We start from the raw sequence: 25,777 nt of genomic DNA, 5'->3' as shown, positions 1-25,777 counted from the left end.
TAGACTGCTAGACCACTAGATCAGAGTGACTAGTGTGGGGATGAGCCAGGCATGGAAAAGCATGGCCTAGCCAGGGTGGCCAGTGGATAACCAGGGCATTTTGTGACTGGAGAGAGGGAGCCAGGAGGGGGGGCACTAGACTACCAGCGCATTTTTTAAACGTTTGTGGAAAGGGGAGAATGAGGGTCAAGGTGGGTGCCGCTAGATACTCGGGATATGTTTGTAGGAGGGGGACAGGAAACGTCAGGTTGGGTTGGGGGTAAGAAGCTTACCGGGGCATGTTTTTTTTTTATGCCAACTCTCCTTTCAGTGCCTGAGCCAATCACCACTCAGACACTGAGTGGCAGATTTACTGTGATTTTTAACGTAGCATCAATTTGCATGTTCATTACTTTGAGCATGCCACAGCAATTTTTCTGTGCCAGTTTTGCATTAGAGTTTCACTCCATCAGAAAGGTCTGTGCATTGGTCTCTGAGGTATTCTTAGATAGCCTGCAAAGAAAGTTCCCACAAAATGAGTTACTAGCTTATGTGGCACACTATAGAGTACGTATGAAAGATAGATACTGTTAAAAATAAATCCTCAGCACAATTTGATTTTCCTTTATTTTTCTGGTGTATGTATATGGATGTTCTGTACATGATAACTCAATAGTTGTTTCTGAAGCATACGTAGCCTGTAGGGAAATATTAAAAATGTTTTCTGTTCATTCCCTGTTAACTTCCAGGGTACATAATATAGTTTTTCTGTCTTCAACCTTAGAAGATGAGGTTATAATGCAATATTAATAGTTTAAGCTGGAATAATACTAGGGCAGGATTAATGATTGATGTTTGTCCAGGTTTTATTTTGGGGGCGTTGTGTGTGTGTGTGTGTGGGGGGGGGGGGGGGGGTTGTGAGGAAGTTCAAGAACTGACAACACAGGATGCGAGTTTATTTTGGTGGGTTTTTTTTTTCCAAAGATCCTTAACCAGTTTCCCTGTGAATTCTGCATTTTCTCCCCCTTCCAGAATCATCATAGTTGTTGTTATAATATGACTATTCCCCCTAACTTTGCAAAGTTCACTGAAAATTGCACAGAAATTTAAATGTGATGCTGATTTATGCACACAATTTAATAAGATAATGAACCAATTATTGCCGATAATTGGCTTAACAAGCAATTCTTGGGACTAATTAGATTTAATTGGGTGTTACATGCATAAATATAGGCACATGATGCACGCCTAAAATTTATGAGCTGCCCGAAAAAGGGGGCACAGAAAGGGGACAGTCATGGGTGTTTTGGGGTGGAAAGGGGGTTTTGAGATATATGCATAATTACAGAATAAGGGTGCTCTGTGCATAAATTTAGGTGCGTGGATTTGCACCACATTTTCATCGGCGCATTATTCTATAAACCACGATGAACTTTAAGCACAGCATATTATATTACACTTAAGTGGGGGGTTTATGGCGCTGATTTTTTTTTGCGCTATTTACTGAATCTGCTCCATTATGTGCAGTAAATTTGATGCTATGTGCTCGATTTCTGTACAATAAGGAAGTGAATCTTTCTGAAAGCTTGCCAAAATCTGCTTCTATGGTTGATTCTATTTATTAACCAATTCTCCAGCATGTTTCCAGTAACCTCCCTCTAGCAATGAAAAGCGTGAAGATGCAGTATAAAACCACAAAACAGTGACAGAGGTGTCACAAAGATGTTGAACCTGTGGAACCAGCCAAGACAGGAAGAAGGAACTAGCAGAGGGTTCCTCTTGTAAAAGTAGATATTTAGGCCTTTCTAAGGAGGATGCAATGAGGTGTCGTCGTTCCTAAGATGTTATGGCACTTCTTCTAAACATTACTTAATGCTGCAGTGCCCTAGTAGCGCAAAGATCAGGTATAAGAGGCTATTTGGCACATCCTTTTTATTCTTGGTGGTGAGGACTTGGAATGAACTGCCTGTACCGCTGAGACATACGATGGACTACAAACAGTTCCGAAAAACTCTGAACGCTTTATTATTTCATAAATTTGTATTAACTAAGTAAGAATTTGGTTTGAAGGCTTGTAGATAATTGACTTATCAATTTCTGAGAATGCTCAGTTGTTTCTTATTGCGAGCCGCCTTGAACTTTGAGGTATTGGTGCTTGAGAAATGCAATTTGTAATATCATGTAATGTAAAAGTATAGACGACCAACTCACTTGTTCAGTACCCTTATTTTATCATCCCCACCTTAGTAATTTCCTTATCTCTTGTTTGGCCTAATTAGATTGTAAGCTCTGTCGAGCAGGGACCGTCTCTTCATGTTCAAGTGTATAGCGCTGTGTACATCTAGTAGCGCTATAGAAATGATAAGTAGTAGTAGTAGTTGTAGATTTAGGAAACAGAAAAGGATCCTGAGAATACCTACCCTAACCTTCTCGGTGTCTTCCAATGCGCTGTTTGAGTGCAGCAATCTAACCTGGTCATACTAAAGCTTAGATAAAGGATGGTATGCAACACTGGCGTTTCAGAAGTGAAGAGAAAGAAATAGGGCAAAAAGGGAAAATAAGCCAGGATTCAAATTAAAGGCACTTATAATTAATTGCACAAAAGAGGAAAACTATTTTTTAAAAAAGGAGGCCGATATTCAGCAGAGCTCAATCCGCTTCACGATAACCGGGTGACTTATCTTTATCTCTAAGCAGATCATCAGTGAACTATCCCCTTATCTTGGCATTGCTGAATATCGCAGCTTAGAGATTTCAGAATAGCTTTATCTGTGGCTTGTGACAACTGCATAAAGTTAACCAGATAGCATCTGAATTATTGCTGCTATCTAATTTGGAGCCCTGATGCTTATTTTCCCTGCCACACTTAAATGGATACAGTTTGTTCTGATTTCCCGCCTCCTTCTCCTCCCCCCCCCCCCCCAGGGTTCCTTGGACAAGTTGTTCTGAATATTGACCCCAAAACATTTTAGGAGAAAAAAAGGAAAAGAGATATTGCAACATGAGTAAAAGATGAAACAATCTGTGCTTGCATGGTATCCTGATATGACTTAAGACGGTGTTTTCCCAAGTCCAGTCCTGGAGTACCCCTTGCCAGTCAGGTTTTCAGGATATCCACAATGAATATGTATGAACTTGATTTGCATACACTGCCTCCAAATATGCAAATCTCTTTCATGCATATTCATGACTTAAGATCAGTATCGTTCCTAGCCTGGATGGCACCCAGGGCGGATTGCTGATGTGCCCCCCCCCCTGGTTGCAGCGTGCCCCCCCCCCCGCCTGCGAGATGACACCTTCCCCCCCCCTGGTAAAATGACACCCCCCCTGGGTGCACGCCGCTGGGGGGGGGGGTGTCGTGGGGCGTGCCTGTGGGCTCCGACTTCGCTAACTTTGCTCGTTCGCTGCAGCTCCCTCTGCCCCGGAACAGGAATTAATCTGTTCTGGGGCAGAGGGAGCTGCAGCGAATGAGCAAAGTTAGTGAATTCGGAGCCCACAGGCGCGCGCGCGGCACCGCCCAGCGGCATGCACCTGGGGCGGTCCGCCCCCCCCACCCCCCCTTGGTACGCCACTGCTTAAGATATCGCCTGTTTGTTTACATTTCTTAATTAAATTCTAATGTGTATTAATGTACCTTTGACACCAAAGGAGAACAATGGAGAAGAAGAAAACTCACTGCAAAATAAATTTGACAAGAAGGTTTTTGAATATGTGAATAACAGAAGAACCTGTAACTACTGGAATATACTGCAAGACTCAGCCAAGTATTATACACATTTAGGTAAACATGATAAGATTGGATACATTCCTACAAAGACTCAGCTTAGCTCCTTTTTCGTGCCGTGGCTTTACAAACAATAAATAAAGCTCAAGAAGATATAAGAAGGAAAGCATTATGAATTATTAGGACAGTTTAGAAGAAACAGTCTACACAGTATTTCGGCTTGTCACCAAGGGAATGAATAGCACTAGAGGAAATAGCTCTTGCCTGATGAGATTTAAAGTCATTTTCCTGTTAGATTGTGGTGCATTACCTTACCCACATCTGCCCGAGGCAAGTGAAGTTCAAGCATAAAGAACACTTTGCAACAGTGTTTTGACTACGAGTTTGCTTAGCTGCATAAGAATGATATTGGAGATGTTAGTTTGTCAGGCAGATGGATGGATTTTGCTGTACTGTAAGCCATGGGTAAAAACTGCAAATTGAAGATTAATAGAGATGAACTACAGTGATATATATTACCAAAGGAGGTCTCAGTGCACCTGTACCTGTGCAACTCAACTATTTTTCAGTGTGCAAGCTTTCCTGTTAGCGATAAGCACACAAGTGACATGGACAGGAAGGTTTCTTGTGGCTGGTCATGGCATTCCTGCAATTTCACTTCACTTCTGACAAACATGTTGCTTATTACTGTGCCTAATTTGATATGGATTTGCAAATCAAAGGAAGCAACACAAAGAGGAATGAAAAGTAAAGTTTAATAATTTGACAAACTTTGAAATAAACAGTGTGAACACACCGTGCGCTAAATTCAGTAAATAGCGCCCAAATTTGGGTGCCAAAAAAGTGACTGGTAAGCGCTATTCTATAACCGGTGCTCCGAGTTGGGTGCCATTATAGAATAGTGCTTAGCGCCAAGATCCATGCACATGTAAATGCAAATTGTTACCCATTAGCACCAATAACTGCCTATTAGTGGTCAATTATTGGTGCTAACTGGGTCATTCAATTAAATATGCATTCAAATTGGGCACGCCCAAATTTGCACACTCAATTTTGAGCACCATTTAGAGAATTTTGGGACATTTGTGTCTGGTGGACTAGGTTATCACATGAAACAGACTCTTATCCTTTAAAGCTCATGACTCAATATGGGGCCCTTATAGCAAGCTGCACTAGGTAAATGGGCTTACTGCATTCTTACGTGGGTCTTTCCCGCATGCTAAGACTCTTTCTAATGCAGCTGTGAAAAAGCCTTTTGTTGTATTTAGTTCATATATGGTCATGCACTAATGTTAGCACTTTGGCATTAACCCAGCATTAGGATGAACAAAACCGTGAAGATGGTAAAAAGGCAATGAGGTCTTTCTTGTGAATCTTCACTTGACTCGACAAGGGCCACGTTTCAGCTTAAGTGCCTTCATTAGGAGTCTGGCATCTGTCCATAAAAATAAGTTTGGTTAGAGTGAAAGATTTTCGCACCTACTACTACTACTACTATGTAGCATTTCTATAGCGCTACAAGGCGTACGCAGCGCTGCACAAACATAGAAGAAAGACAGTCCCTGCTCAAAGAGCTTACAATCTAATAGACAAAAATAAAGTAAGCAAATCAAATCAATTAATGTGTACAGGAAGGAGGAGAGGAGGGTAGGTGGAGGCGAGTGGTTACAAGTGGTTACGAGTCAAAAGCAATGTTAAAGAGGTGGGCTTCAGTCTAGATTAAAGGTGGCCAAGGATGGGGCAAGACACAGGGGCTCAGGAAGTTATTCTAGGTGTAGGGTGCAGCGAGACAGAAGGCGCGAAGTCTGGAGTTGGCAGTAGTGGAGAAGGGAACAGATAAGAAGGATTTATCCATGGAGCGGAGTGCATGGGAAGGGGTGTAGGGAAGGACGAATGTGGAGAGATACTGGGGAGCAGCAGAGTGAGTAAATTTATAGGTTAGTAGAAGAAGTTTGAACAGGATGCGAAAACGGATAGGGAGCCAGTGAAGCGACTTGAGGATAGGGGTAGTATGAGTAAAGCGACCCTGGTGGAAGACGAGACGGGCAGCAGAGTTTTGAACCGATTGGAGAGGGGAGAGGTGACTAAGTGGGAGGCAGCAAGAAGCAGATTGCAGTAGTCTAAACGAGAGGTGACAAGGGTGTGATGAAGGTTTTGGTAGAGTGCTCGGAAAGAAAGGTGCGGATTTTACGGATGTTGTACAGAAAGAAATGACAGATCTTGGCGATCTGCTGGATATGAGCAGAGAGGAGAGAGAAGAGTCAAAGATGACCCCAAGGTTTCGAGCTGAGGAGACAGGGAGAATGAGAGAAGCCATCAACAGAAATAGAAAACGGGGGGGAGTGGGAGGTGGGTTTGGGGGAAAAATGAGAAGCTCGGTTTTGTCATGTTTAATTTCAGGTGGCGTTCAGACATCCAGACAGCAGTAACTACACTAAATAACTACACAGATAAACTCAAGAAGCAATCAGCATGCCACATATAACAAAGCAGTTTATAAACATCGCAACATCAGCGCAACCAGTTAGTGCACTAATGTGCATGTGCTAACTGGTTACTGCATTCATACACACCGCTGCCCATTTCCCTTCCATGCCCCACCCCTCCTCAAAAAAAAATAATACTATGCACTTACGCATACAGATGGTAAACTAGCACAGGACACTTTAGCTGCAAACTCTTAATTGTTTCTGAGGATAAGGAAGAAGGTTGGGCAAACCCCCAACAATTAACAGGAAGCTTTACAGTTACCGTATGCTACTTTTGGCTTGTGAAGGGCAAATCTATAAATGTCACCCAAATTTATGTGCACAAACTTCTGCACAATCCTGAGATGTGCATGCAACTAAATTGGCTAATGAGCTAATTAGCACCAATTAAACAATTATAACAACTCAATTATGGTGTTGATTAGCAACAATTTGGATTTGTGTGCACATCTTGTTACATGCTATTCTATAAAGATCTGCACACAGATCTTTTAGGGGGTCTTTACTAAGCTGTGGCAGTTCTTTTAGCTCACGGTAGAATCAGCTAGCGGTTATAAAGTCAAGGCGGGCGTCTCAGCGTTACTGCCAGCTAATTTCTACCATGAGCTAAGACACTACCGTAGCTTAGTAAAAGACCTCCTTAGTGTGCAACTCAACAGGGGTGTGGCCATGAGAGTGTCAGGGGTGTCCACTAAAGATGCGCTCAGTATAACTGAATACTGGGGATCAGAGTCTAAATTATGCAACAGGATTTGCAGCAGTTAATATAAATCCTCGCACCCAAAGTTGGAGAGCAGAGGTTTGGATGGAAGGGCCACCAGTAAGCCAGCAGGCTACCATTTTCTGTGGGTTCAGGACCATTTTATGGTCAGCAAGCCAATCGGCAAACCAAAGAAAGACTTCTGAAGAGAGGTAATGGAAGGAGAATGCGGATCTGTAGGGAAGAGAAGTAGGATGTCATCTGCATAGAAATAACTAGAGATGCCTGAGGATTGGATAAGAGTAGTGAGAGGACTGAGGTAGAGATTAAAGAGAAGAGGGGATAATATAGAGCCCTGGGGAACTCCACAGGGTAATGAGCAGGGAGAGGACATATAGGAGTTAGTAAGAACCTTGTATGATCGGTTTGAAATAAAAGAACAAAACCAAGAGAGAATGGTACCATGGAATCCAAGGGAAAAAAGGCAGGATATTAAGAGGGTGTGATCAACTAAGTCGAAAGCAGCTGATAGGTCAAGTGATACAGCCAGTACAATACTGTGGCCTATCTAGGTAAGTATGGATTTCACTAAGAAGAAAAGCTAGAACTGTTTCTGTGCTAAAGTTGGCCCTGAAACCAGATTGCCTAGGGTGTAGAGCAAGGGTGTTCTCAATAAAAGATGAAGCTTGAAGGAAGACTACTTTTTCCAGCACCTTAGATAGAAAAAAAAGGTTGGAAACTGGATGTTAGTGAGCTTGCTCTAGAGGATCAAGGGAAGGATTTTTTTTTTAGAATTGGGCAAACTATGGCTATCTTTCGTAGCATGGGAACCTGACCGGTGGACAGGCTAGTGTTAAACAGTCAGCATAGTAGGCAGTAGGTTCAAAGTTGGAAGCCAAAACCATGTGGATGGAAGAGGGTCTAGCTGTCAGGGAGTGATACACATGGTTTTAAGGACCTCTAAGAGACAGAACAGTGTCTGAAGGTGAAAATGATGACCAAGATGGGTGTACAAGAGTTGAGAAAAAGTCATTAAAGGTAGAGTAGGACAGGGGTGAGGAAAGACTAGATACTGGGCAAGAAGAAGCCAAGGGGACAGGAGGGAGGAGGATGGGGAAGTACTGGGAATAGTCTTTAAGAGATTTTCATTGTAGTAGTGAAACAGCACCCCCTACTGGCAGGACTGTAAGTGGAGAACTCCTGCTCGGCTTAGAGGAAACAGTGATCATGGTACATGACAATACTCGCTAGACACACCCACTCAGAACAAAGCAGCCAGAGCAACATATTATATTCCCTTTTCTCTTATCAAGTACACTTTGGAGTTGCAGGGGATGATTGAAAAAAATGTACAAGAAGCCCCATTTTACATAGGGGCTCGATGTGGAAATGTACATCCAGGTCAGATCATTCACATTTCTGTGACTACTTTTAAAAGGCTCTTCCAAAAATAAAGCCTTTTGAAAAATACAATAAGGATGCTGACAAATACAGATGTATAACCCTGGTCTCACCTTACTGTCTGGGGTGCCAGCTAAGCTCCTCGGGTTGAGTACCCACAACCAGGATCCACAAAACAGGTTCAGAACTGATAAGCTGAGCATTAGGCCAGGGCTGAAGAAAATCTCCGGTAGGCCAGAAGGTATTCCCACCCACAGGTGTGCAAAAATCCTCTTTCAAATAACAACTTGAAAAGCTAAAGGTGGACAAAGCCATGGGACCGGACGGGAGCCACCCCAGGATATTGAGGGAGCTCAGAGAGGTTTTGGCGGATCCTCTTAAAGATTTGTTTAATATATCCTTGCAGACGGGAAAGGTTCCGAGGGATTGCAGAACGGCAGAGGTGGTCCCTCTTCACAAAAGTGGTGATAGGGAAGAAGCTGGAAACTACAGGCCGGTAAGCCTCACTTCGGTTATTGGAAAAGTAATGGAAGCGATGCTGAAGGAAAGGATAGTGAATTTCCTGGAAGCCAATAAGTTGCAAGATCCGAGACAACATGGTTTTACGAAAGGGAAATCGTGCCAAACGAATCTCATTGAGTTCTTTAATTGGGTGACAGGAGAACTGAATCAGGGACGAGCTATGGACGTAATCTACTTAGATTTCAGCAAAGCTTTTGACACGGTTCCCCACAGGAGGCTTTTAAATAAACTGGAGGGGCTGAAGATAGGACCTGAAGTGGTGAACTGGATTAGGAACTGGTTGACGAACAGACGCCAGAGGGTGGTGGTGAATGGAATTCGCTCAGAGGAGGGAAAGGTGAGTAGTGGAGTGCCTCAGGGATTGGTGCTGGGGCCGATTCTGTTCAATATATTTGTGAGTGACATTGCTGAAGGGTTAGAAGGTAAAGTTTGCCTATTTGCGGATGATACTAAGATCTGTAACAGAGTGGACACCCGGGAGGGAGTGGAAAACATGAAAAAGGATCTGAGGAAGCTAGAAGAATGGTCTAAGGTTTGGCAATTAAAATTCAATGCGAAGAAATGCAAAGTGATGCACTTAGGGAATAGAAATCCACGGGAGACGTATGTGTTAGGCGGGGAGAGTCTGATAAGTACGGGCGGAGAGAGGGATCTTGGGGTGATAGTATCTGAGGATTTGAAGGCGACAAAACAGTGTGACAAGGCGGTGGCCGTAGCTTGAAGGTGGTTAGGCTGTATAGAGAGAGGTGTGACCAGCAGAAGAAAGGGGGTGTTGATGCCCTGTATAAGTCGTTGGTGAGGCTCGACCTGGAGTATTGGTGTTCAGTTTTGGAGGCCGTATCTTGTTAAGGATGTAAAAAGAATTGAAGCAGTGCAAAGAAAAGCTACGAGAATGGTATGGGATTTGCGTTACAAGACGTATGAGGGGAGACTTGCTGAACTAAACATGTATACTCTGGAGGAAAGGAGAAACGGGGTGATATGATACAGACGTTCAAATATTTGAAAGGTATTAATCCACAAACGAACCTTTTCCGGAGATGGGAAGATGATAGAACGAGAGGACATGAAATAAGATTGAAGGGGGGCAGACTCAAGAAAAATGTCAGAAAGTATTTTTTCACGGAGAGAGTAGTGGATGCTTGGAATGCCCTCCCGCAGGAGGTGGTGGAAATGAAAACGGTAACGGAATTCAAACATGCATGGGATAAGCATAAAGGAATTCTGTGCCGAAGGAATGGATCCTCAGGAGCTTAGTCAAGATCGGGAGGCGGGGCTGGTGGTTGGGAGGCGGGGATAGTGCTGGGCAGACTTATACAGTCTGTGCCAGAGCCGGTGGTGGGAAGCGGGACTGGTGGTTGGGAGGCGGGGATAGTGCTGGACAGACTTGTACGGTCTGTGCCAGAGCCGGTGGTTGGGAGGCAGGGCTGGTGGTTGGGGGGTGAGGATAGTGCTGGGCAGACTTATACGGGCTGTGCCAGAGCCGGTGGTTAGGAGGCGGGGCTGGTGGTTGGGAGGCGGGGGTAGTGCTGGGCAGACTTATACGGTCTGTGTCCTGAAGAGCACAGGTACAAATCAAAGTAGGGTATACTCAAAAAGCAGCAAATATGAGTTATCTTGTTGGGCAGACTGGATGGACCGTGCAGGTCTTTTTTTGCCATCATCTACTATGTATACTATGTATAACCAGCAGTCACAATAGGGAAACTTCAAACCTTTCCTTTACTGGATTAACTCAGACCAAATAACAGTTCATGGAACAGCACTCATGATTACAGTTCAAGTGCATAAGAGGCCAAAGTCACATCCGGTTAATGACTAGTATAAGTCCAGCCCATCCCAGATCAGGGATCCCTGGGCAACTTCAACTCATCCTACTGGGAGTTGGTCTCATCTACGCCCACTTCCCCCTTGCCTAGGATGGCCTTTCCCACCAGGCACTCCTTCCTTCTCATGGTTCGCCACATTGCGGAACCGACCATAGACCCCTCTGCCCCTTGACAGAGGTTTTGTCAGCCAGCCACACTAGAGTCCACCCGTTCAGCTCCAGGACTCCTCCTCAGTACTCAGCGGGGGTTGGGCAACCAAAGACCCCTTTCCACCAACACAATCCCTTTTCTCATCTCACCCCACCTCCTGAGGCTGGGCTCTCCCCCCCCCCCCCGCCCTCCCATCTCCATCCATCTGGCCAGCGCTTCCAGCACCATAGTGACCTGCAGGAGACCCTTCCACCTCCTGCTTGGCAGCAGAGGCATTTTCCTGAGGGGGTCACACATGTATTTGCTAATACAGCAGGAATAGCAATTTTAAAAAAACGTACACGTGCACAGAACGTATCTTCTACATATAGATGCAGATGACTATACGTGAAGTGCCAATTTTCAACACCACTTTGTTGTGGCCAACATGAATGACCATATAACACATATGAACTTAAACTTTGACATCTAAGTGCTGGCAATGAAACATGTAGGATCTCCATTTCAGAAAACTAAACATATACAGAGAGCAAATTAAAGAGTGAAATCCCCAAAATGTACATTTTAACAAACCCCAGAAGGACAAGACAATTATCTCCTCAATCACTTGCTTCAAGCCTTGGACAAAACCTGTTTGTGCTCAGAAACAAGTGCAAAAGCCAGTGTTCAAATATTAAATATACATGTATTCCCATTGTAAAATAGGAATCACATACATGCTTTTTAGACCATTCAAACCATGCCTAAACCACACCCACTTGCAATATCTATATCCCAGGGATCTACATATGTAATAGCAGTTTTCTAACATCATTTATATGATGAATAAAAAGTAGGGGATATGAGGCTTTTTCCTCCCAGAATTGAGTTTAATATTTGTTGAAGAGTTAGAGTTTTGAATTATTAACAGTCTCTTTGATCCTCTAAAGAACTGGTTACTATAACATAAAAATAGATCCAAGAAAATAACAGTTTGCCTCAACCAAAAGATTTATGCCTCTCCTGAGCTGCCCTAGATAAATCAGGAAAAACAAATATTAGTCCCCAGAAATTGTTCGTTTTTGAACTCAAAGAGAATATTACGTATTCAATAGTCTAGAAAAGTCTAGGCTATCTTGAGAAAGATTTAGCTCCCTCACCAAAAGACTCCCTCCATGTTGCCCTGGACCCCAGGATGGCAGATAAACAGACCTGGTGGTAGGGGGACTAGAGTCCTGAAGTAACTTTAAAACATATCAACATAACACTTCTGAGTATCACAGGAGAAAAGCTCATCACACAGGAAATTAATAATTCTTAGATTAAGCCATTTGCTATCATTTTCGAAAGTCTCCAATTTTCAGTTGACAATTGCTTGGTCTTCAGTCAAAGCTAAATTACAGTTACAGAGACCTTCTGTTGACTTGTAGTTCCCAACTTAGACTGTAGCTCTGCATGCTTTTGCTCCACACCATACATTCACTCCATTAATTCCACCATTAAACCCAGGACACGATCTATTCAGTTCACGAGAGGATTCCATATTTGATGTAGCAGATCAAACAGTGTTAAGCATTATAGTTGTTGGCTTTACCTGAGTGGAACAGGTATACACTGGGAGTTTTCCAGATCTTGACTTCCAGAGCCCAGCTCAGAATGACCTCATGTCTTGACCTCAACAGGATCTCTTCTAGTCATCAACTCTTCCCGCAGCCTGGCATTTCCTGACAGATATATCCCCACTACAACTTGCTTACCCAAAGAGCTTGTGGGCTTCAACATCAAACTACTTCCCTCATTGACAGTGCTGGCACCAAGTGCTTCCTGATTTTGCACTGCCAAAGCACATGGCAATTGACTACACTCTCTGTGGTTGAAGGAAAAAGGCCACTCATCAGGGCTCAAGACCACTGTGATCTAGGGCACCTGTACTAGCAGGTTGCTTACCACTAGACTATTGCTCCCCATCTCTCAGTGTGACACCAGAGCCAATAAAGCAAAGACTGCTCATCTGCACCAGACCACCACCTGGAGAGGAAGGAGGTAAGCCAACTCTCACTGTCCCTTTCCACTTTACCATGCCTGCATAAGGATTTGTCAGATAGGAAGTTTGTTTACTCAGAGCTCATCACAAGCAGTCCTGCCAGCAGCCATCTTGGTCTGCACATATATTTTTCTGAAGTTAGCATCCAGGTCATCCAAATGCTGAGCACCAATTTTTAGATAGCCAGGCAGAGGACCATGCAAAGTTATAAAGGGAGAGAGATTGATATGGTTTTCCTTTTCCGTATTCTGCACCTTTTGGTCTCAGCTCCTTTCCTACCCACTCTCTGCATGTATGCATTTGAATCCTGTCATGGAGTTCTTTTTTCTATTTTCCATATTTTGAGGCATGGTATAGGTGTCTTTCCCAGTTGGCATTGATTAGCATTCTGATCTTATCATTGGTATGACTTAGAGGTTTTATCAGATGACAGTAGAAAAGTCTGATCAGATGATTGCTTCTAGTAGTTGACCCATTGGAAAAGGGTGGGGAGCCCACTATGGGTAATATTCAGCTACATGGTACATGAAGCTCAGGATGGCTGCCACTGGGATGTGGCAGAGGGGTCCAGCAAGGCATTGTAAGGATTTGGTTGACATTAACTGTTTTGCGTAGGTTTCCATCTTTCATTCTTTATTAACAATACTAAGCCCTTTGTTATTCCAAATTTGAATTTTGCCTTTCTTCTGGTTTGTAAAGGATAGAGAGAGAGTGTGAGCTAAACACTGGAGGATCCTGGCTGCCAAAATTAATCTGAAATTGGCTGTAACAAATTAGTATGCATGTTTTAATAATGCACACTACCCACTCCTGTGAAAAGAAATTCCAAAAGGTCAATTTATGAGTATCTGCACAAATTGTTCAAGTTGCATTGCATATGATAAAGAAGCAGAAGATTTTAAGCAGAACATTCGTGAGGAAAGGATATAATCAAGTTCAAACTGAAAAAGTAAAAGGTGAAGGAAGAAATGAATTTTAACCTATGAAGAACTGAAAGTAATGAAAAATTGAATGTGATGATAAAGTCAGATATTTTAGAAAAGCTGGAGTATTTTCATCCTTTCCAAATCAACATGGGTCAGTGTTATTATAAGATAATTTATTGGTACCCTATCTTGAAGAAAAACATCCAGTGACATTTACATGTCCAAAATGCCTGTAAGAAACTAAAAACAAGCAAACAAACAAACAAAAAAGTGGTCACTGACATCACACCTACTGGCAAGTTTCATGTAAGTGTAGCAAATGGCAACTATTGCAACTGTAAAATTGTCAGGGAAAGGAAGGTAAAGTCAGAGATAAAACAGACCCTGAAGAATGTTTCAATATTAACAGTTGTATTCATCGTAAACCATGTTGAGGCTAATATTGTAACAAGGCATTCACTATAGGAACAGATATGGGGCTAGATTCTAAATATGGCGCCTAAAAGATCAGTGCCAAAAAAAGCACTATTGTATAAGTCGCAGTTAAAGTTAGTCGCGGTTTATAGAATAACACTTATACCCGGAACTTGCACCTAACTGTAGGCGTGGCCATGTGCACCTACTGAAACGTGGTGCAAATGTATGAATCTAAATTAGGCACGTATCCCCGTTATTCTATAACAAAGTGCGTAAATGCTAGGAACACCCCGTTCCACCCATGACCCTCCCATTTCCGTGCCTTTTTTTTTTACTCACACATAAACTGTAGGTGTGGATCTTGTGCCAAAAGTTATGTGTATAAGTTGCAATTAAATATAATTAGTGCTAATAATTGCTTATTAAAATGCTAATTACCGGCACTAATTGGTTCATTCAATTAAATCGAGCACACATGTAGGGCAATGTATAGAATTAGGGGTGGTGGTGCATATTTTAAGCCTATTCTATAAATGTCTTTATAGAATATAAGCACAAATGACTGAAAACACACATACATTAAGACAGATTGCCCCCATATGCACACCCATGGGCAAAGTACAAACCATCAACTCGTGGAGCTTATTTTTCTGTTAATTGATAATCTATAAGAGATCATTTAGCCTGCAAAGATCTAGAATACTGCTAATTGAATGCCTTCCTGCCACCTAAAATTAGGCAGGCCATTTTAAAATTACCACCTCCTATAAGGACTGAGATCCAATTTAGTTGAATTTTGATCAACTATATTGACTTTGAGTCCTCATTGGAGGTTGTAGTTTCACTAATAGTGTGTTCATTATTTGTGGGTATTGCATTATAGAATTATCCCCATCATGTTTTATATTGTATAATACGTCCATGGAACTTACGGGCTTACAGAGATGCAGATATGAGACAAATTAGTTCTGGTAATCAACCAAGTACGAGTAAGAAAACAACAAGTTTAAGAAATAGACCAGCAAAGGAGCAAGAAAGTTGTGACCATACAAATAACGGCAAATGCACACAGATTCCCTTGACAAAGTTTACACTGGCGAAACGGGACCCCGTCGGATGGATATTGAAGATAAGTGCCATATGCTAAGTGTTATAAGCTGATATCAAAAGAAAATTAAAAAAAGAAAATTATAGACAGATTCAGAAGAAAGCACTTAAACACACAAACGGAGGTTTTTTAAGCCGATGAAGAATGAATTCTGTGGGTCATATAGAGGGGCATAATCGAATGGGACGCCCAGGTTTTCCTGAGGGCGTCCTCGCAGGACGTCCCCGCGAAGGGGTGGGGAAACCCGTATTATTGAAACAAGATGGGCAGCCATCTTTCGTTTCGATAATACAGTCGGGGACGCCCAAATCTCAACATTTAGATTGACCTTAGATATGGTCGACATAAGTGTTGAGATGGTCGTTCCCGGTTTTCAGCCATAATGGAAACCGAGGACACTCATCTCAAAAACGACCAAATCCAACTCATTTGGTCATGGGAGAAGCCAGCATTTGTAGTGCACTGGTCCCCCTGACATGCCAGGACACCATCTGGGCAACCTAGGGGGCACTGAAGTGGACTAACTGATGCACTAACTGAACGGAAAATGCCCTTCCCTTACCGATCCCTTAGCGATTCGGAAAGGAACGGGTATGCATGAAGGAAATTGCATGCAAATGAGCTGCTCGCTTTTATCTCATTTGCACATGATTTCCTTCCTAAGGAGGGCAAACCAGTGCAGAGCAGCCAAGCGTTATGCGTGGCTGCTCTGCGCATGCCAAAGACAGCTTCATACACGCAGACAAGCTTCATGTATAATAGCCGTTTACAACCTTAAATAAATTGCCGTCTACAACCTTAAAAAAACACAAGTCCAGGTGAAAACAAGTCCAAGTGCTCGTCAGGGACGTCTTATTTTTTTTTTTAGTATGGGTGAAGGATGTCCAAGTGTTAGGCACCTTCGCTATGCCTCCATCCCTGCGACGGGCAGTTGAGGACGTCCAAAATGTGGATGTTTCTGTGAGAAGGATATCCATGCCTTTGCTATGCCTCTGACACCCCCCTTTATTTATTTAGTTGGATTTTGGATCACAAGTAGCAGCAATGGGATTTGAACTGGTCACCTCTGGATTGCAAGACCCAGTGCTCTAAGCACTAGGCCACTCCCCCACTCCATTCCACTCCCTTGAAATTTGGCTGTCCCTGTGGGGGGGGGGGGCAGTTCAGGATGTCCAAAATGTTTGAAAGAGGAACGTCCACGCCTTCGCTATGCCTCCGCTGACACACACACACCTCCCCCCCCCCCCCAGGGACCTGCATACTGCTGCAATGGATCCGAGTATGATATTTGAGGCTGGCAAAAAAAAGTTTTTAAAGTTGTTTTTTCAGGGTGGGAGGGGGTTAGTCACTACTGGGGGAGTCAGGGGAGGTCAGCCCTGATTCCCTCCAGTGGTCATCTGGTCATTGAGCACCTTTTTGAGGCTTGGTCGTAAGAAAAAATGGACCAAGTAAAGTCGGCCAAGTGCTCGTTAGGGACGCCCTTCTTTTTTCCATTATCACTCAAGGATATCCATCTGTTAGGCACGCCCCAGTCCCACTTTCGCTACACCTCTGATAAGCCCCCAGGAACTTTGGTCATCCCCGCGACGGGAAGCAGTTGGGGACGCCCAAAATCGGCTTTCGATCATGCCGATTTGGGGCGACCCTGAGAGAAGGACGCCCATCTCCCGATTTGTGTCGAAAGATGGGCACCCTTCTCTTTCGAAAATAAGCCTGTTAATTGTTTAAATTTTGATCACAGACAGGTAGAGGCTTTTTCCTCTGTAACCAAGAGAGATTGACAACCAGGTGTATGTTTAAGAAATAGTCTTCATTAGTTGGAGGTTGCATTTTCAGTTATTAGAAGTGTATAAATATATGCACATAAATCCCCCAGGGTAATTTTCAAATTGAAAGTAGACATTTTTTTTATTTTAAAAATTCACTGGTACACAGGCAGGGAATAAATATGCACATATTATTTATACATTCATGTAGTTACAAACTTGACCAGGTGCGTGTGTAATTAAAGCTGATTTGTGTCATTTTTCTTATTGCATCTTTTTAGAAAGAATATTTTTGATGTTTAATTAATAAGACCATGATAAAACATTTCTGCAAATCCATTAACCAATACATCAAAATATGTCATATGTCCAGTGCAGTGTCAATTTGTAAAATGATTTTCCATATTATATTATTTATATTATGAAAATATCTCTCCTGAACACTTCAGTTCTTTTCATCTATGTCATAAGGCAACGGTCAGCCACTGTATGTGCCCTTATTATGGGGTCCTTTTACTAAGCTGCTGTAAAAAGTGGCCTTAGCGCACCCTTGTGTGGCTTTTTTCCCCACTCGCTAAGGCCATTTTCACCACAGCAATAAAATGGCTGATTTCCTATTTTTCAAATTAATAGCCATGCATTAACGTTGCCATTAGTATGCAGCCAATTACTGCATGATCACTTATTGACACCCCTGTTTGTAGATGGTAATGGCTCACATGGTAATCCAGTGCTAATGAGCGTATAGGAATTACACTAAATTTTACTGAAGACTTGTCTTCACTCTGAGTACACAAGGTGGTTTACAATGCATTTTCATAATAGTTTTATGGTAAAGTTGGTTGTCTGTATTTATTGTATTTATTCTGTATACTCCCAATGGATCCTAGGAGTGAAATATAAATCCAAAATTAACTTTTGGGGTCAAAGCATAAATTATAATAAAACAAAAATTGATCATTAACTAAATTACCAACATCAACAAATGTACAGAGGTCGACATTGAAAACAATTTAAGTGGGCAGGAGAGGCTTCTAATCGGCCATCTTCTACAGGCAGCGGAGGAATGGTTCAGGGGCAGAGTCAGGGAGGGACTGGCAGGTATGTGGGTATCAGTGATAGTCAATGCCGGTGCCCGCATAGCTAAGAAGGCAGATAGAACCACACAAAAAGCAGTGATAACTATACCCATAGGCCAATACCTGCATAGTTTCTGGGAACTAGCCTGTGTATATTCATGTGCTCCACATTCTCCCGACTCTCCCACAACACAATCTGATCCCTTCCCGCTCCCCCTCCGTAGGACCCTACCTTCTCCCCAGACCTAACCGTAAAAGAGCTCCCCAACAGGATCATAGCCCCCCCACCCCAGCCTACATATATGATCCATGGTGGTCTAGTGCTTAGAGGGAAGGAGTAATGCCTACCTGATTCTGCTTATCACAGTTCCTCCTTCAAAATGGTTGCTGCAACCTTTAGTGGCAGCTTCACAGTACTACCGAAGGGCTTCTAAAATAACCATCATAACCACAAATGGATCAGTTTTGAGCCAATGAGATCATCGCCTTAAGTTGAGCGCCAACTATGGAACTTATAGGTAGCAGTATTGAATATATATAGCAAATGATAAGTGTGCCAGACCTATCCAGGACTAAACTAATCGATAACTTATTTACTTAGGGCCCTTTCACTAAAGCTTAGTATGCTGAATTAGTGTGCACTATGAGGTCCTTTTACTATGGTGTGCCGAAAAGTGGCCTGCACTGGTGTAGACGTGTGTGTTGGACGCGCCCAGGTCCATTTTTCAGCGCACCTGCAAAAAAGGCCTTTTTTAACCGAAAATGGACATACGGAAAAATAAAAATTGGCGCACGTCCATTTTGGGCCTGAGACCTAACCGCCACCCATTGACCTAGCAGTAAAGTCTCATGTGTTAAGCAGGCGGTAATCATCAGCAAACGTACAATGCTGATTACCGCCTGGTTAGCGCCGTGCACCAGAAATATTCCGGGACGCATAGTGGGTGCGCGTAGAAAATGAAATTACTGCCTGGGCCACGTGGAAGCTGGGCAGTTCAAAATTGATGCACGTAGGATGTATGTATGCACCTACACGGCTTAGTAAAAGGGTCCCTCAATGCTAATAAGTCCATTTCATACCTATAAGAAAAATAGAAATTTGGTCATTTTACTGCTGTGATAAAAATGGCCTTAGCATATAGGGAAAAAAAATAATGTAAGGGTGCACTAAGGCCACTTTGTACTGTAGCTTTAAAACAGTGTAAAAGAATAATGACAATAAAATGAAGCCAATATAAAAATGTGCAAAAATAAAATATTCAACAATACCAGACAATGAAGGTGATATCAACAACATTTCATTGTTATTTATAAAGTCTAAAGAAAATAGTTGCTCCATATGTATTTAAGCGTTATAACTACTTGCCCTGCACACAGTCTCCATCACTCTTTTCTCATGAGCATAGAGTAAAATGGGGGAAAAAAATCATAATACTTTGTGCAAAGGTAGAGGGGCAGATGGAAGAGGACTTTTGATCAAGACTGCTGCGTTGCTTGTTGTTTGTGCATTGTTGGACAGAAGGAAAACAAAAACTAGATTAATAAACTAATTATTTACAAACCTGTGCAACGGGAATCTGAATCTGTTTGAAACAAAATGATGGACAAAACGAGGGCATGTTAATTCAGTCTTCCCCCAGATTCTGTATATCGCCCAGATTTGGGCACGAATCCTAGATCCGCACATAAACTTAATTAATCAATTAGGCATTATCAGTAATTGGTGTTAAACACTTAATTGGCAGTAATTAGGAATTATGCGTGGATCTACCCTATGCCCTGTTTTATTACATGCACATCTAAATTTCATAGCATGCGACCAAAGCGGAGGTGGCCATAGGAGAAGAATGGGTGGGTCAGGGGGCATTCCCAGAAATGAGTTACAATGTTATAGAATACCTGGATTCTCATGCCTAAGGCTAGATTCTATATATGGCGCCTGAAAATTCCGCACAGAAAAAAATATGCCTAGGTGTATTCTCTATAGTACGCCAAAATTTTATAGAATAGGCTTAAATTTCCGTGCGGTATATAGAGTTACGCCGAGCACCTCTCCATATGACCAAATTTAGTCACAGTTATTTATGCCAAGTTTTACTTGGCATAAATTCTGATGCCTAAATTAGGCGCAGAGGGCCAGATTCTATATTTGGCGCCTAAAAAGTCCACATAGTAGACAGTTCTGACTAAGCATATTCTATAAGCCACGCTTTAATTTAGGCATGGGATATAGAATATGCTTAGTTGATATTCTAGCGCCTGATAGTCCACACATCCATTTACACCAACAAAAACATGGCGTAAATCCCAGCACATAAATGTATACATACTGGGCCATATTCTATAACTACCTGTGCAAATTTTGAAATGCCCATGAATGCCAATTTCCCTGCAACAATTTTGCCTGTGCATGTTAGAATTTAGGCGCCATACGTTACAGGATACATTTAGGGATTTGTGCACGTAAACTCTAATTATTGCCAATTAGTGCTCATTATTGCTTGTTAAGACCTATTATCAATGCTGATTAGCTTTTTTTTTTATTTGAAGTTTCAAAATAACTTACAAACATTACATCTTGTTACAGAAAAACAGAGTAGATTGATATTCAAGGAAATATTGATAATTAGTCTCTCCTTTATAAATAAGTAGAAACTAAAAAGAAAAAAAAGAAAATTAACTCTTTCTTAGACCACCTAATCAAACTTAGTTAGGGCGTTAAGAAAATTTGGTGGTAAATATTTCTTAGGAAGAACAAGAAAGAAATGAAACAAAGATGGCCTGGATTTAAGATCCACCTAATTAAACCTTAATCAGATTTCTTATTATTCAGGCTCTATCTGGTAACTTTTTTAATTTCCAAGAATTCTTTCAGTTGCTCAGGTTCAAAGAAAATATATTTTTTATCTAAATACTTTACTAAGCATTTACAAGGATAGGAAAGTGTAAAACTAGTTGATTAGCTTTTTTAACCAATTAAGTTACACACGTAGTTATAGAATATGCTTGGATTTCAGCGTGGATCCCTAGGCGCACTATATAAAATCTGGGGGAGAGCCAGCTGTATCCTATAACAACATACATAGATTTTAGAAACACCCACAACCTGTTCATCGCCACTCCCCCTTTTCAACTATGTGATGTAGAATTTACGTGCACAATATTACAGAATAAGCTTAGCGGGTTGTGTGTGTAAATCTTAATTAATGCCAATTAGTGCTGATAATTGTTAGCACTGATTAGCTAGTTAAACAATTAACTTACATGCATTGTTATAGAATATGCTTTGATTTCCGTCAGGAAATTAAGGCGCCATCAGTTAGACACCAGCATTTACACAAGCTTTTGGCAGGCTGTTTACTCTTTCCAAAAATACTAGGACTAGGGGGCATGCAATGAAGCTACAAAGTAGTAAATTTGAAATGAATCAGAGAAAATTTTTCTTCACTCCATGTGTAATTAAACTCTGAAATTCGTTGACAGAGAATGTGGTAAAGGCGGTTAGCTTAGCAGGGTTTAAAAAAGGTTTGGGCGGCATCTTAACGGAAAAGTCCATAGACCATTATTAAAATAACTTGGGGAAAATCCACTGCTTATTTCTGGGATAAGCAGCATAAAATATATTGAACTTTTTGGGGATCCTTGCAGGTATTTGTGACCTGGATTGGCCACTGTTGAAAACAGGATGCTGGGCTTGATGGACCTTTGCTCTGTCCCAGTGTGCCAATACTTATGTACTTAAGTGCTCGCATTCAAAGTTAGGCACAAGAAGCGCACCAAGCTAGTATTCTGTAAAGGGCGCACTGTACAGAGAGCCCTTTGTAGAATATTAGCTTTGCACGGATCTTAATAACGCCTAACGTTGGGAATCATTTACTGAATCTGACCCTTTATGTCCATCACTATGAGAGACCTTTATGAAGACAATGAATGATGTACCTAATAGCTGTGCAGTGTGCTAAGGCAGCTGCAGGGTGGCCTTTCACAGTGATGTAAAGTGTGACATGTTACTTAGAACCCTAAGGAAAGGGTGAAAAGCCATGAAGAGAAATTAATAGAAATAAAAACAGGAAATCAGGGTAAAGGAGCAAATGTAGCATGACTGTTAGAAAGGTTTTCCTTTATGTTGCTTTTCTATGCTGCAGTATTTCTATCAATCAAACTATGCTATTCAATTCTGTATTCGAGTTGCTATTTTAGGTTTTATAGAGATAGCAGTGCAAAGTAGCTTATATTCAAATATATTTCAGAACTGTAGTCAGGCAGTACTTTAAACACAAAGCATCATAAATATGCACAGTAGCTTACTAGGGAAAATTACAAAGTACAAAGTTCATTTTAAAGACGCTTAGACATAATTCTGTGGGGCTTAAGAAATTAGATGCCAATGAACTGTGATGGACTGTCACCAAAAGCTCACTTCTGGGCTGAAGAAATGCAGTAATACTGTAGAGTTATTTGTAAAAGACATGCCCTGTGTTTTAATTAGGCCTCTGGAATACATTGATATGTTTAATTTTAGAACACCCTTTACATGTCTGTAAAAAAAAAATAGAAAAATGAAAACTGATCTCTTACTTTAGTCCAGGATTTCCCAGTGATGAGGTCTTCTCAAATCAGTGGCAAATTTTGGGTGGGCTAATTGGAAGAATGGGGGGGGGGGGGGATGATGCATTTTCTCCCTGCCCCCCCAACTCCCCACCGTCCCTCACTCCCCAACACTTGTAAAAATTAAGGGGCCCATATACTAAAATGAATTAAGTCCTTAACACGTGGTTAGCAATGCCAAAACAGGGTACTGCGCAAACAAGTTAAAACGTTTTGTGGAATTTTGCCTGTTTTCATGCATTAACCTGAGCATTACTGATTTTTAAAGAATATTTCTGGGAAGGGGGCTTGTTAACCAACTAGCACATTTAAGGGTTAGATTCTATAGATGGCGCCAAAAAAGTACTGTGAGCCATGCTTAAAGTTAGGCGCGTTTTACAGAATAGCGCTTAAGCCCGGGAATCATGCCTAAATTTAGGTGCAAACACAAAGAACGTCCTTCCCTACACCCCTTCCCGTGCACTCCGCTCCATGGATAAATCCTTCTTATCTGTTCCCTTCTCCACTACTGCCAACTCCAGACTTCGCGCCTTCTGTCTCGCTGCACCCTACGCCTGGAATAAACTTCCTGAGCCCCTACGTCTTGCCCCATCCTTGGCCACCTTTAAATCTAGACTGAAAACCCACCTCTTTGACATTGCTTTTGACTCGTAACCACTTGTAACCACTCGCCTCCACCTACCCCCTCCTCTCTTCCTTCCCGTTCACATTAATTGATTTGATTTGCTTACTTTATTTATTTTTTGTCTATTAGATTGTAAGCTCTTTGAGCAGGGACTGTCTTTCTTCTATGTTTGTACAGCGCTGCGTATGCCTTGTAGCGCTATAGAAATGCTAAATAGTAGCAGCAAGGGCCTTAAAAAGAGGGACACAGTTCTTTAATTATAAACCTTTGTAAAATAGTCTTTGAAAATATTTAGGCGTGGCCATTTCCATCAACTGAAACGTAGTGCAAAGGTACACACCTATCCCCGTTATTCTATAACAATGCACGTTAATTTTAGTTATGCCACATTCTAACGATGATCTGCCCATTTCACCCCCTTTTCAAATCACACATAAATTTTAGGTGCGGATCCTGTGCCTAACTTTACGCACGTAATGTTAAATTAACTTTAATGCCAATAATTACTTAAAATTATTGGCACTAATTAACTTGTTAGTCAATTGAATTGTGTGCGCAGATTGCTGTCTTTTATATAATTACGGGGTATACTTAACATGCGCTTCCTGGCTACATAAAATGTGAAAACTGTTCCCATGTTAACTTTAGGCAGGTACCACACACTAATGACAACATTAGCACATGATCTGCAATGAAATATATTAAACATTTCCTCCAAAAGTGCTATGCTCAATTTGGGATTAGCTCGCAGTAAAATCCCATGACCTCGTGTTAAGCCCAGATTCTAGTGCATTTTAGTTAAAGGGTTCTAAATACCTAAGGTGGTGGGGATCCCCAAGCCCTGCCAGCTGAAGACATCGGCAACCGACAATAGCTACCCTCACGGCAGTCAGTATTATTTATTTTTATTTATTTTTGTTACATTTGTACCCCGCACTTTCCCACTTATGGCAGGCTCAATCCGGCTTACATGGGGCAATGGAGGGTTAAGTGACTTGCCAGAGTCACAAGGAGCTGCCTATGCCTGAAGTGGGAATCGAAACTCAGTTCCCCAGGACCAAAGTTCACCACCCCTAACCACTAGGCCACTCCTCCACTGTTCCATGTAGAAGTCGGCCCTTGCAGATCACCAATGTGGCCGCGCAGGCTTCTGCTTCTGTGAGTCTGACGTGCAGGACGTCAGACTCACAAAAACAGAAGCCTGTGCAGCCTTCTACATGGAATCTTGCTAGTGGAATAGCAACATTCCATGTAGAATCTCTAATAGTAGCAACAGAATCTCCAATAGTAGCAACATTCCATGTAGAATCTCAAATAGTAGCAACATTCCATGTAGAATCTCCAATAGTATCTATTTTATTTTTGCTACATTGTACCCCGCGCTTTCCCCACTTATGGCAGGCTCAATGCGGCTTACATGGAGCAATGGAGGGTTAAGTGACTTGCCCAGAGTCACAAGGAGCTGCCATTCCCAGCTGCTGACACTGGCATTCTACACATGCTCACTTCTTGTGAATGCTCAAGAGAACTTGGTATCCACAGGGTGCTGACATCAGCAGCTGGGAACAGGAGTGGATTTACAGCAAGCTGCCAATATATTCAGCTGACTGGGTTTGAAAATCCCCACCAGCTACACTAAGGTTGCACCACTGCTGGGTGGGCCTGAGCCAGAAGTGAATGTACCCCCTGTGTCCAAACAAACTTAATCAAGTTCTTTGACAAGGTGATCAAATAATGAATTATGGAAGTGGAGAAGGAGTAACCTATCTGAAATTCGGTATGGCTTTTGATATTATACCATGTGAAACAGAGCTTCCAAGTTACCTAGTTCCAGGAGGGATATCTTAGGCCAGTCCTAGATTTAGGAAGGCCGGCGAGGAGCATGCCGAGCAGCCACACATAACATGGTGGCTGCCGCACGGCAGCTCCCCGGCCGGAGCGCCCCTTCCCTTCCAGCTTCCCCACTGACGGTCTGGATGACGCGGCAGGAGGCCCTGCCTGCAGTTGGTTGGGAGGCCGTAAGGGGGCGGGGCTCCAGCAGGACTCCCAGGCACCGCATTAGAGCTGCCGACGAGGCAGGGAGGGCCTCTTTGTCGGCAGCGAGCGGCGCAGGTGTTTTCAGCGTGCAGGAGTTCTCAGCGTGCTCCCCCCACACGGTAAGACCTGACTTTTCTTTGTTCGCGACAGCGATGAAGCGGTGTCGCGGACCACGGTACTGGCCATCTATCAAATCATCTGATTTATTGCCCGCCTTTTTTTTTTCGCCGTTTCTCCGAAAAACCGGCCATTTCGCTCAAATCAGCTGATTTCCTGCCCGCCTTTTTATTTTGGCCTTTTCTCCGAAAAGCCGGCCATTTCGCATAAGTCAGCTGTTTAGTTCCAGGAGGGAGATCTTAGGCCAGTCCTAGATTTCTAAAACCTTTGCCTGATG

General features: G+C 42.4%; 1 long non-coding RNA gene across 1 annotated transcript in view; it reads right to left on the bottom strand.

Moving 5' to 3' along the window:
* Positions 1–4,801: 4,801 nt before the first annotated feature.
* LOC115458864 overlaps positions 4,802–25,777 on the bottom strand; it is a 45,086-nt gene continuing 24,110 nt past the window's right edge. Inside the window, exon 3 of the long non-coding RNA XR_003940160.1 lies at positions 4,802–5,138. This is a non-coding gene — a long non-coding RNA (uncharacterized LOC115458864). The remainder of the gene's footprint in view (positions 5,139–25,777) is intronic.

The sequence above is a fragment of the Microcaecilia unicolor genome, unplaced genomic scaffold (assembly GCF_901765095.1).
Source record: "Microcaecilia unicolor unplaced genomic scaffold, aMicUni1.1, whole genome shotgun sequence".
Lineage (NCBI taxonomy): Eukaryota > Metazoa > Chordata > Amphibia > Gymnophiona > Siphonopidae > Microcaecilia > Microcaecilia unicolor.
Note: the sequence above shows the minus strand (reverse complement) of the source record. Positions and strands in the feature narration are given on the sequence as shown.